Source organism: Lycorma delicatula, chromosome 8 (assembly GCF_047948215.1).
Source record: "Lycorma delicatula isolate Av1 chromosome 8, ASM4794821v1, whole genome shotgun sequence".
NCBI lineage: Eukaryota > Metazoa > Arthropoda > Insecta > Hemiptera > Fulgoridae > Lycorma > Lycorma delicatula.
In genome coordinates, this window is record NC_134462.1 from 84,893,143 (window position 1) to 84,911,805 (window position 18,663).

Here is an 18,663-nt window from a genome sequence, read left to right on the forward strand (position 1 = left end):
TGAAAATTTTTTGTGTTTTTTTGAGGTGGGCCAAGATATAATACATTACATTAAAATGCGGAGTTGTCATTTTTATATAATTAGCAGTAAACATCCCCTGTTACATTTTATATATATATATGAATAATTAAATACCGGTATGGGAAACTCAAGATAAACTATCGATAGAAAATTAATATATGGTATTCAATGCGATATCTCGACTCGTTTGATTACGTGAATGTGTATGTATAAACAAAAAGCGCCCGTACTAGCACACACGTACGATCATCCGCCCCCTACATCATTTGATAATAATTAATATAATTTAAATTTACTAATTGTTATAAATCTTTAATCAGTCGAATAATAATTAATAAAACCGGCTGATATCGTCGTTTGCATGCATTCAAAATGAATTTAAATGCGGCGGCGGCGGCTTCATATTCAAAATAATAATAATGAATCAGTAATTTCAATAAAATTTAAACAAATGTAGGTAGAGATTTATATAAATGACAATTAACAATTATTACAATTGATGAGCTTGTCATTTGTTTATTACAATAGAATTAAAATGATTAATCTAACCAGGCGTTCTAGTATTTGTTATGAGAGTTATTTGTGTTCAGTTGTGTGAACAATCTGCTGTTTTCATTGTAACGTTTACATTTTATAATTGTGAAACAAAGTGGTGTATTATATATATATATATATATGTTTGTGTGTGTGTGTGTGTGTGTGTGTGTGTGTATACATATATATATATATATATATATATATATATATAAAATTATTTTGTGTATGTTTTGATGTAACGGTAGAAGCGGTAGAACCGTATTAGTCTGGTGTGTAACCCTTAAAAACAAAAACAACTGCGACATCTATAATCAATTACTATAAAATGCATTTAAATGCTAGATTTAGGATGGGTAAGGGTCAAATGATGCAAGGGAGAAGTAGATGCTAGGGATACTGAACGAATGACATAGAGAATGCAATATATATATAGATGAAAAGGGTGTGTGATATTTGGGCAGTACAGTCGGTACAATTGTTATCTTTATTTCACGACCTATCTAAATTGAATTTGCAGTACGGTTATAGTCTTTTTGAAAGTACACGTTAAAATACAACCGTTCTATCCTATTTTAATATTATGAACTGCTTTTCTTATCTTTATACAAAATAATATCTATTCAAAATATCACTGTATTTCAACAAAATCTATTTTAAAATTTAAATTAAGTAAATAAATAAACGAAGGTAGTGTATATGTATGTAGATATTAACTTGATATTATCTCTTACTTTCCAGAATATTTATCCGTACTCTTCTTCCACCGTTTTACAACTGTCATACGTGATATTTTTTGAGTGAAATTCCTTTGATTAGGAAATTAAAAGTTTACACGTCAGATATTTATTTGAATTTTCTTTTGAAATATAAATAATTCGCAAAGAAATTTAAATTCCGTTATTGATATACAAGTGTTTAAATTCGATACAGTAGGATGATCACACGATAAGTTCACTCATCAGGTATCGTTTTCACGATCATTAAATATGCTTTCTGTGGCTGTTTTATTTGTCATAATATCAGCTTTTAAAATAATTATTTGAATTAATAAGTTATTATTTATGAGACAGAAAAAACTATCAAATAATTCATATTATCTAAAAAAAGTGATATGGTCACCAAATGACTTCCTTACGCCTATTAAATAACATATACACATTTTTTTAAAAATGAAAAGTTCATAAAATCTTATTTCATTAATAACTTCTGACATTTTTTTAATTATTATTATTATTATGGAATTATTATCTATTGTAAAGTTTTTCTTTACAATCAGAGATTAATAATTATTAATAAATCAATATAATCGTAGTTAAAAAAAAAATTAAATAATAGGATATGAAGTCTGATTCGAACCGATGCGCCTTCCATTGTAAGCTCCAAATATTTCATTAATTATAATTTTATCTGGCTATAACTCTGGAACCAATGAAAATAAGTACCACTTATGACATATCGTTGAAAAGCTCTCAGTGAAGGCTTTTTACTGCAGTTAAGAAAAACTCCAAAATCCAAATGTTTTGGATTTTGGGCTTTTTTAGTTCAGTCGATTGAAATCAAAAGGGGAGGTGAAAGACTATATGTTACAACAGTCCTAAATCTAAAATTTCAACATCATACGGCTAATCGTTTTTTTAGTTATGCGATATACACGTACTGACGTCACGCCGAAACTAGTGAAAATGGATACTTCGGTTGAAATCTGAGAATCGAAATTTTTCGCGATCACAATACTTCCTTTACATCGTAGAAGGAAGTAAAAAAAGGCTACACTATCCTTGTTCAGGTATGAAATTCAATATGAGAATACGTGATTCTGGATTTCTGAATTCGGAGATTTTTTTAATAAATGCATTTAGCTGATTGTAAGTTGTAATAAATCAGAAAGCAAAAAAAATCACCATAAAGATTTGCCTTATAAAAATTAAAAATATTGTGTGTCGACCGTCAAATCCGATTTTTTTCAACGGATTTATTTTCATAATTAATACATTATTGCAATGTAACTTTACAAAAATTACATTTTTCAACCAAAAAATTGACGGTTGATTACAAACAAATTGTTATTCCGACGTAAAGTTCATAGTTAACGAGTAATAAAAACAACGCAGGAGTATGAATTCCTTCAGGTAGAAAACGGAGTCTTATTATATATATTATTTTATTTTTTTCATAATAATTTACTTTTCATCGTAACGTTCCAACATCTTCCGGTGCATTTCATCTCGATTCGCTGAAAAAAATTAACGATAAATACAGCTATTTTACTAGTTATGATAAATGTACCTACTTAAAAAAAAAATGTCACTTTTATTATAATAAAAGAAATTAAAAAATTATTTTATATTATATACTTTGTGTTTATACTTTCTTCATATTTTTTTTTGAAAATTGATTTTTTTTTGAAAAGAATAAAGAATTTCACTCTTCCTCTTTTATATAATACAATAAATTTTTATATTGGATTCAGTCATCAAATTTTAATGTTTTTTAACGTAACGCTTTAACAAATTACGACAATCGATTTCTTATTTTTTTCTGATTCTAATAATTTTTTCTTTAGGCTCTGATAAAATATTATGTAATAAAATAAATAAATCATCATATAATAAACAATAAAATTAATAAAATAATAAATTCATATAATCTTTCTTAAAGTTAGGAAAGATTATACAGGGTAAACAACATAAAACCGAACCCATAATGAAACCGCTATCCAACACTATTTATGAAAGTCTCTCACACAACTAGCGCGACTAGTGGATGTATGTGTTAAAACTCATTGTTGCTGCCGTCTGTCAGGTGGGTTACGTTTCATTGTAGTATACGTTTTGTTTCAGTGCAGTTGTGCTTGTGTAAAATGCCTTATTCAATCCAGGAGAGGATAGCTATAATTGAGGTCTAAATTCGTTCTGGATCGTTTGAAGAATCACGTCAGGTATTCGTAGAAAAATTTCCGAATGCCCGTATCCCAGCGAAGAGTAGCATATACGATTTAGTTAAAATATGGCGTACAACAATTTCGATTTCAATAGAAAAACGAAATAGACAACCTTCCATTAGGACTCCATTACCGATATTGAAAGGAAAATTACTGCTAGTCCATACGATGCCATTTTCGAAGAATTCTATGCGCAATTAACTGATAATGAAAAACAATACAGGTTCTTTTCCAACAAGACGGAGCAACACGTCACATATCAAACGTGTCACTGAATCGCGTTCATGTGACTTTCACAAATGAACGAGCTGTCATCAGAGGACGGTGGCCTCCATGTTTCCCAGAGCTGTCTACTTGCGATGTTTTTCCTTTGGGGCTACTTAAAGAAGAAAGTTTGTGCATCTAATCACGACAATATTGAATAACTGAAGATGTACATTGAACGAGAAATCAACGCAATTGACAATAACGTTTTGCGTCAGACTACTCTACTCTCAATATGATAAGTCGAGCACAAAAGTGCTTCGATGCCCAGGGTGGTCAATTTGAACATCTTTTCTAACAATATGGTAAATAATGCAACATTTAAATTACCCTTTTATGTTTATCTTATTTAATTTGTCCGTATCATTCATAAAATTTCATTCCAACTGCAGCGGTTACCTTGTGGGTTCCGTTTTATGTTATTCACTCTATATCTTAAATTTTCATTAACCCTCTGATAATTACAATAATTTTATCGTGAATGTATGGGATATGTATTGTCGAATAGTTCAGATTGTTGCTGCTAGAGCGCTGCTCTTTCGTTGATCTTTATTGGTAATTATATCTTTTATCTTTGACAATTAAATGTTAATTGTTTTCATATACGAATTTAAAATATTGTTTGTTCGATATTGATATTGTATTGCCGTCATCATTGCTTTGCAATGGATTCTATAGCCTAATCATATTTAGCCTGATGTCGTTTTGATATTTAAAGCATTTTTGCGCAGAATCCAAGAGAATTATTCCAGCCTTAGCCCACGCTTGATTGCATTCTTTTATTATTCGCTTCTGTGGAGTCATTTGATTATTACTCATCGAAGTTGAAAGAGCGTAAGTGAACGCATAAGTGCACAGTAATTTAAAATCGGGTGACTGGAATAGTATTGATACGGTTATACGTACAGTGAAGGAGGTCGGATTGTATATTAAGACAGGATTTTAAGGTAACAAGAAGCCAGTCGCTGGTCTAACAACTCATCCCCATCTTGCGCCTAAAATAAGCTTCCTAAACTTTGAAAGACAGTTTGCTTTTCTTACAAGTTTATTTTCCTAGGGCCTATGCCTATTTTAAATAAAAACCGACTTTACAAAAAAATTAAAAAACGATTTGTAATTCCTTTTTTTTATAGGTCTGCTTCAAAAATTAAAACAATTTTTGAAGTGTTGTAACGACTTATAAAAGTCTTCTTTTTTCTGTTTAGCCTCCGGGAATTACCGTTCAGATATTACTTCAGAGGATGATGTATGAGTGTAAATGAAGTGTAGTCTTGTACAGTCTCAGTTCGACCATTCCTGAGATGTGTGGTTAATTGAAACCCAACCACCAAAAAACACCGGTATTCACGATCTAGTATTCAAATCCGTGTAAAAATAACTGACTACTAGGACTTGCTGGAACTCTCGACTTCCAAACCAGTTGATTTAGGAAGACGCATTCACCACTAGACCAACCCTGTGGGTTGACTTTATTAAATTTAGTTTTGTCTAAATTTAATAAAGTGAGGTTGAGGCACCGCCCTCTGCGGAGCTGCTGTTCGTCTGTGCTTGCTCGGATGGGCGGCAGTGATTAGGCACTGGGATTCTCTCATCTCTGCGTGAAAAAGCCGAGTCCCGGCTTCTTGGGTGTAGTCCAGGAACGACATAGTCGGGATTGGATACCTCGCCATAGTGGTTAGAGACAGGCAATCAAAAGATCTGACCGGCGGGCTGACCTGTCTGACTAGACTTATGGACGGCGGACGGGGAGGCCCGTTTGTGGCCTGGTCTGTCTTTGCTTTGTTGTAGATCCGGCCCGGGGGGTAGGGTGAAAAAAAATTAATAAAGAGTTCATTATTAATTTTTATTACTATCACCGCCGGCGTTTTTTAAATCCATTTTATTTATATGTATTTTTTAAATATTTTGTTTTTGAAGCTACACAAAGCTTAAAATAAAGTTAATTTTTAACTCTTAAAATGTTTATTAGGAAACTGATTAATTTCTTAGCTGAATAATTATAAGCTAATGCGCTGCTGATATTTAGTTCAAATTAGTACAATCAATAAGTTTATTTCTAACTTACATTTATTGAGTATTATAGAAATATGAGTAAAAAAAAAATCTATTTGCTTTTTTTTATTACTAAATAATTTTTTTAAATTAATTGTTAAAATGACTTAACTTGTTTAAAGTTTATAGTTTACTACAGTTTGTCATTATTATTATTTTTATTGATTTATTTTTTATTGAATTAAATTTTAATTAATGACACGTGTTTTAATATAAGAATTTATGGAATATTTTTAACTTGTGATTTAGATGTGACAATTGATTTTTTTTTATAGTACATATTTTCACTTTTATATTGTGTTAAATGACATGGCATCATCATTAGTCATTTTAAAATTGAATTAATGTCCGTGGTATATAATATTTTATGAAGATAGGCTTCTTTATTATTAACTTTTTTTTTAAATTAGCATTTATTTATTATTGTTGTATGTTACAGAATTTATGACTAGTAGTGGCATGCGTAAAGCTTTATTTATTAAAAATTTATGCCAACTTTTAAAATGTGTAATATTTTTTCTTTTTATTTTTTTTATATTTATATTTTAAATAAAGAATGTTTTTTTGTTATAAAACCTTTTTTTTTGTAAATATACTTCAATTACATTGTAATATAAAATATTATATTTTTTTAAGCATTTTAATATAGCAATTATTGCCGATTAATCTGCTTGCTATTTAATCCGCCGGGTTAGTCTAGTGGTTAAACTCGTTATTGAAAAACCCAGCTGATTTCGGTAGTGCTAAGGTTCGAGTCCTTGTAAAGGCAGTTGCTTTTATATGGAATCTGATAGCTAGACTGTGGATACCGATACTCTTTAGTGGTTAGGTTTCAGTTATTTAAACGTTTTAGTAGCGGTGGACCTGAGTTTATTAAAAACTTCATATTTACCGGTACATTTACACTTACATTGCACTACGTCGACACCTGCGTCATGATTGGCAAACCGGTAGCAGTGATTACCGTTGCTAATCTATTGTAATAAGATCAGTATAACGGACCTGAGTAACGGATTCTTTCCAATTAAGAAGAAAGTATGAGAAAATAATAATGATAGGAGTCTAGAAGGGAACTAAAAGGGATACTTTTCTCAGACTAAAAGGTCCATTTAACAGTCTGTTTTTTTATAAGTACTAACAATAGGCACACCTCCAACAGCTGGTGTTCGACTAGAAGGGTTACCTGCCCGGAATAGGAATTTATGGGAAAATGTAAGGGCGCAGACGTTGAAATTATTACGCTTCAACAGTTAAGGATTTAGGCGGGTACTGGCTTTGCTGGCCAGAGGATACAAATATTGCAGTACCAATAAAGTGAGTATTAAAAGGGTAGTTTGTGCGAGTCCGTGTTCGTCGAGATTGTGTGACGACGTTGTCAGTCACCTTTGGTAACGAGCGAAGAGTACGTCACAAGAATTCCAGTGTAGACAGCGGTTGAATGCAGGAAGTGGTTCGGTGATTTATTGATAGATAATAGTGAAAGTCTTAAATTCATTCATGAAGTGTAGAGTAGTTTTATTGTAAAAGGAAAAATACGTACGGAGAATGAATTGTATGAACTTTAGACTTTTCTAATCATGTTAATAGAATATTAGCGGAAATATAATGTCTTCAGTCAATTGGACTGTATTCTGATTTTTTTGATTTAAATATCTTTGAAGAAGTCTTCTCCTAATTTGAAATATTCTGTATGTCATTTATTCACTGTTATTATTATTGTCGTCTATTATTACTATTATTATTGTCATTATTATTATTATTTATTTATGTTTTCCAATGTTCTTAGATTAATAAATTGTATTTGTATAAAAGTTTGTAGTAGTTAGACTGTCAATATCCTGGTCGAGCCGTGAACACGCGACACTATATATTCACCTCCATACTCGGCTGTAACTGGAAAACAACAGTCGAGCGTGGGTGAAGGTATGCAAGCAAGCAGACTGAAATAGCAAAGAAACTCAAAAACAGTCGTATCCTGAACTTTAGTTTTAGTTAGTTAGGTTTGGAGAAAAACAGTCTGCTTGCTTTTTAAAATTTCTCTATATAATACTACTACATGACTTAACTGAATTTTAAAAGAAGATACCTCATTACGGTTTAGAATTCAAGTTCAGGCTTCATGCCATTTATTATGTATTGTACATTTTTAATTTTTTTTAGAATATTACTTTACTATTGATAATGTATCGGACTTATTTTTTTTTTTTACAGATAGTCTGCCTAACATCGTGATTAATACTACGTGTTGTAAGTTTTTTTTTTTTTTTTTTTACTTATTTTTACATAAATTTATGAATGTCTTTCGTAACTATCTTTTTACTACTTGTATTATTATTATTATTTTTAGATTTCGGTTTTTTGTCATAACTGTAATAGGTGAATAATTAATTATTTACTTCTCTATTAATAAATTAAATAAGCAAAATATACAAATGACATTGGAATTAAAAAAAAATTAAATCTTGTTCCGTCGATTGTATACAATTCTCTTGTTATCATGCAGCATCTGTTCTGGTTTTTAACTTGGAGAAGAAGCCACAATATGACGCGCATCTCTGTATATAGCAGACACTACTACTGTTAGATATTAAGAAGTTATATCATTTACATAGTTAAAAAAAAAGTAATAATTGGGAATTACACACCAAATTTATATAAGTATTATATTTATTGTAAATATATAATATCGAACGTATAATATATACGTTCTAATTATTTACAAATAGTTAAATATTACAAATATTTAACATAACACATTTTATTGAATATATTATGTAATATTGTTAACTATTAACTTATGTTTAAGTGTGTTGTTACATTAATATTATAATGTACTCTTATAATATTTAATATTATACTTTATATATATATATATATAGTGTCCCTCTCTCTTTCTCTCTCTCTGTGTGTGTGTGTGTGTGTGTGTATGTGTGGGTGTGTGGAGATAGGATACGGCAGATGAAGACGATCCCCATCCATCCTATGAAGTATTTTCTGAACGGTAATTATCGGAGGCTAAACAGGAAAAAGAAGAAGATAAAGGCGATTGGTGTAGTGGTTAAACTCGTCATCGCAAATCAACTGATTTCGATTTTTAAGTTTGAAATCCTGGTAGAAGCAATTACTTTTATACGGATTTGAATACTAGATAATGGATACCGATGTTCTTTGGTGGTTGGGTTTCAATTAACCACATATCTCAGGAATGGTCGACCTGAGACTGTACAAGACTAAACTTCATTTACATTCATTCATACATATCATCCCCTGAAGTAATACCTTACGGTGGTTCCGTAGGTTCAACCGAAAAGTGAGAGATGATGACGATTGACGTAATTCAATAAAAATGAATTACTGTTTTGTTTTTGTTTTTTGAAAAGGACAGCTTAAATAAAGACCGGTCAAAGTTTTCTAAGAGCATCTTTGGTATGAGAAAACAGTTGCTTTTTTACTTAGCAAGCTGTACATTTTATTTTAAGAAAATATATTTTACTTTAAGCCAAATACTTTTCAGGATAATTGATAAACAGAGTTGCACAATTTAGGAGAGAGAAGGAAATTCGAATTTACCCTTTAAGTTCCTCAGCCAAGAGAATGGTTTTTTATTGAGCCGATGAGTAGAAATTTATTTCCGGGTAGTTATGTGGACAGAGCTGTTTGCTATACTGGATAAATTTGAAGGCAGCCCATTGTGTCATATTTTTAACAAAAATCCTGTAGACGATTGCTCAAAACCTACAGAACAAGGCGTGATAGATAAGATCAAATTTTTCGAGAAAGAGATAGTTGATATGAAAGGTACGATCTATTTAAAAAGGGACTGAAAATTACAAAACTATATACCCGACTAAACAAGTAATCCAAGGTTGCCCTCTGAATGAACACAGAGGGTTGTACAGAACTATGTTCTGATCGTATATAGCTGTTAAAATTTTGCTTGAGAGACTTTTGGGCGAAGTGAGCGATTATTAACTCTAGTTGGAAATAAACTACAACACATTTAGAAACTAACTGTATTGCCTTGGTGGTCGTCTGTGCGGGATAGAAGCCGTGAAGTCGGCTGCGCTTGAATCATACAGGCTAACGGATGGATGACCATGCTGGTCCGTTAACCTGGTGAACATGCTCATTCATCTTCACCAGATGACGAATCACCATGTTCACCATACAATACTCGGGTATTTTGATCCTCATTGAGGTGTACGTTTTGCGGCATTACGGAGAAAGTTTTTTTAGCGAGATTTTATTAAGATTTCTAAAAACTGTATATGTTTTGGATTAATCGAATGATTTTTTTATGGAGGAGCGTTTTTTTACAATTCAACCTTGATTTGTTTTATTATATATCTTATTTTTAGTTATTCTCTTTATTTTAATCGTATCTTTATATCTGTTTAGTGGTGAATTTAGAAATTTGTTTTTTTAATATTTGTATGTGGAGTTGTGGTTAAAGTAGGAATATTGTTTTTCCCTCTTTTTATGTAATCCCTTTTTAACTTAAATGTACTGCCGCGCGTTTCCGGCTCGATCAGGATATTGAGAAACTAACAATTAAAATTGTTTTTATAAATGCAATTTATTAGTTTAAGAACATAAATAAAATCAGGCAAATCAATAACAATAATCGTTAATAAATAATAATAATGTAATAAAAACAACAAAAATAATAATAGTACCAAACATCAATAATAATAATAATCCATTAATAACATAGAAAATAAAATTTCAGGTAAGGACAGGGTTTATTTACAGGCAGTTAAAACATAAAAACCAGAATTCAGTTCCATTGACGAAAGAGATAATGACCGCTAATCTTAACACTTTTAACAACTAGGCTTTTATTAACTACAATAATACAATAGATAAGACAGTTATAAAGTTCTTTCACTACAAATATCTTTCCTGTTTAACATAGAACTACCCTAACATTTTTAGGAATGAATTTAATACTTTATTCCTTTCACTAATTGTAACTCACCGAACAACTTCCAGCATTCACCTACTGTCCACACCGGAATGCTCGTGACGTCACTTCACATGTTGTTTTACTGCACGCCGCCTCAAAATCACGTTGAACACTACGCTTATACTCGCTTCATAAACGTCGCCTAATACTGATTTTAAATCGCTGGTCCTGGAGTATTTATACTCGTATCCCTCCTGACCTGCAGAACCAAATCCAGATTCCTTTACTGTTGAAGCGTGAGAATTATCGTCCTCGTTCTTACATTTTCCCATAAATTCCTATCCTGGTCCGGTGAGCCTTCTCTCAAACAACAGCTGTTGCAGTTATGTCGTGGGCAAGAACGGATTGTTAAACGGACCTGTTAGACTTAGAAAAAGGATCCCTTCTGAATTACTTTATTGTTAATTTCTATTACTTTCTTCTTAATTGGCAGGGGGATCCGTTACTCAGGTCCGTTATACCGGGCTTGTTACAATATCCTTTCTCCATTTCTTATAAAAAATTATATTTTAATATAATTTGATGAAATAATCCATTTGTGCGGATTTATTAATTCCCTATTACTTTGTGCTGTAGAACCTTTGTTCCTGACCAACTTACGGTAATAACTTTTCTGGTTGTTCTTCCCTTAAAAGAAAGTAGTTTCCTCAAGGCGATAGGCATCCATTCTGCTCGCAATCACTAGAGAGAACGAAGTGAAAGCAAGGATTTCGTGTTGATCATATACGTACCTGAATAGAAATTTCTCCGATTAATTTGTTTGTTTCTGTAAACATGTTCAGGTTTTTATAAGGAAAACCGTTTCCATCCACGCCGTATGACCTATGGAAGTAGCCAATAAAGTCATCAACTCTTCAGTCTGACTTCCACTGGAAATTATTTTAAAATCAGCACCGGTGAAGTCGTGGCAACAGACAAGTTTAACTTAAAGGATAAGTTCTTTCGAATGCGTGAATTTTTTACATCAGCAGTTTAATTTCCTGCCGCTTTTTTTTGTATAGATTTCTTTAAAGTAGACTATATTATTTTATTTATTAAGCGAAATAAAATTAAACTTTAAGTATTTATAAATACACTTGTTAAATAATGATGTTTAGTTTGTAATGCAACCTTATAGTGTATTCACGTGTGAAGTAAATTAAATGGTGGTTTTATGTGTATTAACAATGACTAATAATCATTATTGTTGGTTTTGTGAAATAAAAAGAGAGCGAGGTAACAGGAATCCGCTGCATTTACATTCAGTGCCAGGCAGAGAGCCGCGCCGCGCGACGCGTCCTCTCCCTTCTCGTCGCTCTTCACCGTACGTTGCCTGCCGTTACCGCAGTTAGTTATACCAATATTTGAAACAATTTGTAACCGGATTTTAACAACAAAAAGTGCTGACATGAGATGTGATGCGATAAACGGTACACCGATGCATTTTATTATTTATTTCAAAATCGTAAACAACAGAGCAGTAACAGCACGACCGTTCAATGTCCATGTAATGAACGCAACACAAAGTTCGACCGAGCTGACTGATATTTTGCTGACCAATTGACATAACATGAAGTGATCAAGTTTAAGTTTTGTATACCTAAATGTTAAGTTTTGTACGTGTTTAAAATATTTGACGAACGTAATGTTTAAAGTTAATTGTAGAACGAATCTAACCGATGTCTGTCAGAATTTTCTTTTTCGCAATACCCGATTTTATGACGAAACATCATAATAGCTTTTCATCCTAATTCTTTTACCGGTTTAGCTTTAGTTATATATAGTATTATATGTGACGCATGAATCTGGGAAGGTAATTTATAGGGATCTGTCCCCTCCCCCAAGAAAGCTACTGTTCCTACTTTTTTATTTAATAAAACAAGAAACAAATAATTTATCAAAGCGACTCTGATAAAACAGTCTTATAAAATAGCATTTTAAGAAATTTTTGATCCTGATTTTGTGCAATGTCATGAGTGGTTTTTATATCAAAATTAATTTTTTTATTTTACTAAAATACGTAACTGTTCAGTTCTTCCTTCTTATAGACATTCTGTCTTCATTCAGTTCTGTCTTATAGACATTCGTCGGCGTATTGTTTTCTATCATTACTTTTGTTTTCTTAGCTTTAATTTTAATATCATGTTCTGTTTTAATGTCCTCCAAAGCCTGTGTTTCATCTCTTAAAATTACTATTTTCATGTGCCTTATACAATTTATTTTTCAACCTTCTGTTTAAGAGTTTATTATACTTTTTTATAATAGAGCATATTTATAATATAAGAGCATATTTTTATCATATCGTAACAAGACTGGTATAACGGACCTGAGGAACGGATTCTTTCCGATTAAGAAGAAAATAGTAGAAAATATACCAATGGGAGGAATCCAGAAAGGGACTAAAAGAAACTTTTAGTAAAGGCAACAGGTCCATTGCACCTGACTCCGGTTACACATACAGTAACGTTGGCAATTAAGCTACTGCGCCGTATACCTTCGCAACCCTTAAGAATATCGAAATTTAAAAAAACCCGAAAATGGTTTTTAAATATTTATCTAAAGTGTATTCGCAAACCCAACCCTACTGAATATCTCTCATTTATTATAATCGAGATTAGGAAAATCTACAATCATGTTCAAAACTTTTTTATCTTTCTTCATCCCCTTTTAAGGTCGAATTTCAAATATCTAGAAATTTATTTTACTGACGTGAAAGTATACTCACAAAAAATAAGGTTGATTTCTTTATTTTTTACAGAGAAATTAAAAAAAGTAACAGGGTTTCAAAAATCAGTTTTAATCTTTGAAACTCGCGGTGAAAATCAGAAAAAATCTAGAAATTAGGTTTTAGATGTTCACAATCAATTAGTTGAACCCAAGCTCACACAGAGCTTTAATTCACTTTAATAAAGTTTAGTTCACTTCATTAAAGTTTGTGCTTCAACCTGTAAATCTTCATTACTACGTTTTATATATGTAAGAAATTTTTCGAGATGAAGTATGTCCATAAACCTTCTCAGTTATGCCAAGAAACATGGGTAAAAATTTAGTTGCGAAAGATCGGGTAGTTTTTTTGTTCATTCCGAACAAACAAAAACCCTCTTCCTCTTCTTTGCTTTTTTTTTTTTTAATCGAATATATAGATTATTTAATGTAAATTTAATTCTATTATTATGTATATTATTCATTCCCTTGTTTGGAATCATTCAGCTCAAACCCTGTTCGCAGTTCATTAATTCAATTCATTAAAATTTTTACTACGTATGTATATGTATATTTTTTTTCCAAATGAAATATATCCAAAAACCTCAGTTATGTCAAGAAACACGGGTAAAAATTTAGTTGTGATAGATCGGGTACTTTTTTATCCCAAACAAAAAAAAACCCCTCTTCCTCTTTATATAATAGTAATTCATGAAACCAAAACACAAATCATGAGCCTTCAAAACCTAGCACAAAAGATAGGGCTTCATATCTCTTTCGAAAAAACTGAACTAATGGCCATAGATCCTCTGATAATAGACCACATTACAGTAAACAATCAGAAAATTAAAATAGTAAAACAATTTAAATATCTAGGGGAAATAATAACTTAAAATTTAAATGAAAAAGTGACATGGCAAAACAGGACAAATAAAATGATTAAATCCCAAAAATTAACTTGGTCAACATATAACAAAAAATGCCTTTCTGCTAAAACAAAACTTAAACATTATAAAACTGTAGTTCAGCCAGAAGTCACCTACGGAAGCGAGACCCTTTTCAAAATCACTCAGAAAAACCGAATTGATAAAATTCTGAAAATAGAGAGGAGAATTATCAGAACGTGCATCAATAAAAAACACCAAAAAGAAGGCCGATGGTGGATTGTGCCAAATGAGGTGGTGTATCGAGAAATAGAGCCTGTTACTGATACTATGCGGAAAAAAAGAATCTCTTTCTTTGGTCATCTCATAAGGACACCGGAAATAAGGCTGTCAAGAAATATCATTGAAAAGCTGTGGTTCCAAAAGCTAGAAGTAGGAGATGGACCAAAGAAATTAGAGAAGATATGAAAGAATTGGGAATTTCCCTGACTGGCCTATAGATTAAAACTGGAAAAATTACAAAGCTAAAAGACAAAAGCGTTAGATTTAAACAAAAGACAGACAAACGACAAAATACAACGAAGAGGGTGTTTACGGATGAAGAAATACTGGGCAACTCGGAAGAGTAAAATAACACGCTTTTCTCAGAAAAGATCCAACTAAAATTGACTTAAGTGGTCCCATGTTGGCCGTAAAAGCATAATAATAATAATAATAGTATAAACATATATATTATATGTTTAATACCGTATATTAAAAGTCTTACTTGTTAATCTCTGTAGAAAGGAAAGCTTTTTTTAGAGTGCAATCCTAGTGTGGCAATCTTTAAATATCTTTTCAACAGTAAACATAGAAAAATTTGATTAAATAAATTTTCCAACGTCGGAAGTATGTATTTTTTGGTATGAGTTCAGTACTTGTGATGTACTGTTGGCCACCTTTGAAACTAGCTGTGAAAAATATTAAATGCCCTCAATATTTAATGATCTTTTTAGGTCAAAATTTTAGTTTAACAATATCGTTGAAAACGGTAAATTTGAGTCGCCCTCCATGGGGGGCCTCTAATATTCAGTAGTCTCATACTGAAAAAATGGATCGTTTTGATGTAGGAGCATTTGTTAAGTTTAAAATCTTTTACGTAACAGTTGGAAAGTTATTTGAGGGTGCTTTGTTTTTTAAACACCCGATATATCAGTAATTATGTTTTAATTCGAATGCTTGCAGTAACAGTATTAGGATTTAATAGCTTTTTGTAATTTTTATAGAATAAATTTTAACTACTTATTATTTAACATTTTTTTGCTAAAATGCATACTGCGAGTTAAAGTAAAACAAATCTTTTACCAAAATGTGAAAATTTTAATTTTTGATAAAGCGCATTTTAAGCGAATAAATGCCAAAATCTATTTTTCTTCAAAATGGGGCGACTTAGTAAGTTAAGAAATAAGAAATTTTGTTAAGATTTCAATGTACGTTTAATGTTTACGTCTAGTTAAAATAATTCTGTTCTTCGAGTCTGGTTAAAACAGTTTTTATGTCCATCATGTGTATTCCCTTAACATTAAAACATTTATGAATAGAGATAATTTGCTAAAATTGAAATAAACAAAGCCCTTTTGTTTTAGTTTTATATGGAACGCAAAGATAACGTGACAATAAAACGCGTCTATTCAGCAATTACTCACGGATATAATTTTAATTAAACTTGTAGTACACAGATAGCGTTCATCAAACATAGGTACATAAAATTACATCAGTTGCCGATATAAAAAGATAATGGTAGAATAGAATTTTCTATTTAACTGGTATATTTCGACCGTTTACCCGATTTTTAGAAATGATATTCTGTAATAAAATTCCCTCTTTTTTTTATAAATTTCACTCGTGGGAATTACGTATCTTTTTAACGGAGCCTGATTTAGTTACTGATTCAAAATATTGTAAAAAAAAGGGTCCTGTAAATTAGCATGAACCACTTTCGTTTAAGTTGTATAGTTAATCATGTAATGAAGTAATTTGGTCAGATTTACGGTTAAATTAATTGTAAAATTTCAGTATAAGTTTAAGTTGAAGAGTCATTCATATTGACCGAGCGATTCTTTCTTGATTTTTACATAGACATCGGTTCATACATACACTCATGCACATGGACATTCTGATTTATTAAAGTGGAAGTTTGTGTTTGTTCGGTCATCACTTCTGAACGCTTTATCCGATTTTAACGAAAGTTATTAAAATTAGCTGTACACTGATATGCTCTTAGTTTTAATTCAAACTTAGATTTTAAGTTTAATAAATTGCGGTTTTTAGCAATTTTCTGGCTTGAATGTAATATAAAAAATGTATAATCTTCCAAACGGTTTTAAACAGCTAGCCGTATTTAAATTTTTCCGGTTTTTAGTGTTATGTTTCTAACAAATGTTATTCGCAGCCATTTCTGCCTGTAATAGGAATTACTTCAATATATCATTGTACGTTAAGCGTAGTAACCAAATAGCTGTAGTTTAGAATGGCATATTTGACAGCAGTCCCTTTCCCATTCAAAATTTCATAACTTTTCCCAGGAGTTAAAAGTGTAATACTTTTCACTCTAGGAAAAGTTAAGTGAGGATTGAAGCGGTTTCCGATTGCCTTCTTCATCGAACCAAATGTTCGTATCAATTCGCCAAACCACTGAAATTCAGGTGATGTTCGATCTACTAGTAAAACTTTCAATGGATTCATGTTAAATCACAAAAATTGGCTGTATAATAAAAACATTTCACTTACCAAAACATCTGACTTAGCTCATGTACCTCAGATTTTATTTTTAAAAACGTTATTGTCATAAAAAATCCTTTAAGAGTAGTGAAAAAAATTAGTGAACCCCTTTTTGTGATAACGCAATGTAAACATTATTTCTATTAAGGAGGAAAAAACGCATATTAAAACAAAAAATCAAATATTTTAAGAGGTAGAAAATCATATGATTTTTGGTCAGGATTTTTTAAAACGTTACCAGTGTGTCACGTACAATGATTGAGAAAATCAAAATTTCAACATTTGTTAATTTTCTAAAATTAATATGTTTTGGTCCGTGGGTACTTTTTTAATACGTTTTTTTTCTCAATTCTATATACGGGATGACTCCAAATTGTACGGCATACTCTCGGGAGATGAATCTATAGCCAAAAATAAGAAGAAACATTCGTATAACAATAGGTCTGAAAACGATTCGTTATCGAGTTCGGCTCGCGAAACATTTAGACTTGCTTTCTGCTCAATCTGTGAAATAAAACCGTACTAAAATTTTTGGGGTGCAAATCGATAGGTAAATTTAGTGTTTCCGTATGATTTACGATCTAATAAATTGAATAAAAGTGATCCCAGACCTCTATCTCACTTAGGTTTTATGAAAAACGAGGTAAAACATGAAAATATTTTGTCGGAAAATACACTTATTTAGGTTTGGAGTAAAATAACTTTGATAATTTACCAATAAACAAAGATCAATTGCTAGTTAACTTTGGAGAGAATTTAATTCTGATAAAATTGATGTAAATCCAGTAAACCAGTAAAATGACCACCTCGGTATCCTAATATACAGGTGATTAACGAGATAATCACCTGTATATACAGTATAAAGAGTTCTGATTTTACTTAACTTTTATTCGTTGTCCCCTGTTGTTTTTAATTAATTTGTCCCATGTTGAGAACTAACTCACCAAACGGCTTCTCGTATTTAACCGCAGACTAGAGCACCATCGTAAAATGGAATGTTCCAGTCACACACTCATCGCTCGTAGGCTCGATTATTACCGCGCACACTCTTCGAATTTTTTTTTGATGAGGAGGAGACTCCTTATCACATATTTTTCCTCTACCGGAGATATAAAACTGCGACAGAAGAGGTATATACGCTTGATAGAGACAACATGTTCCTGCCTGAAGATCTGCAGAGCATTTTGTCAGGTAATGAGGAAGGAAATTGGAAGGCGATTGCAGCCTACACGAAGACAATCATGGATGACCTCACATTGTGGGAGGAGTCACGTATTCTCACGAGGCGTAGGATGGTGCGGGGGCGGATAGGCCTTCGGTTGAGCGATTACGGAGGCCGCGGAGCGTGTGGGGGTCGCCTAGGAGCAATGAGGTTGTGGGCATTCCATTCCCTGCCTCTGAAAGCGCATTACCCCCTTTCCTGACGAAATGCTATAAGAGCGATACCAGAAAGGGGTGGAGGTTTAGTCGGTAGGGCGCAGGCACACATACGCACTTCATAACATCTTGCGGCACTTGTTAGCGAGCCCGACACTTCTTCCTTAAATGAGATTCCT

General features: G+C 31.8%; 1 long non-coding RNA gene across 1 annotated transcript in view; it reads left to right on the forward strand.

Moving 5' to 3' along the window:
• The window catches only part of LOC142329368 (uncharacterized), a 533,988-nt gene that overhangs the window by 301,627 nt on the left and 213,698 nt on the right, over positions 1-18,663 (forward strand). The window contains exon 5 of the long non-coding RNA XR_012757481.1: positions 8,027-8,062. This is a non-coding gene — a long non-coding RNA (uncharacterized LOC142329368). The remainder of the gene's footprint in view (positions 1-8,026; positions 8,063-18,663) is intronic.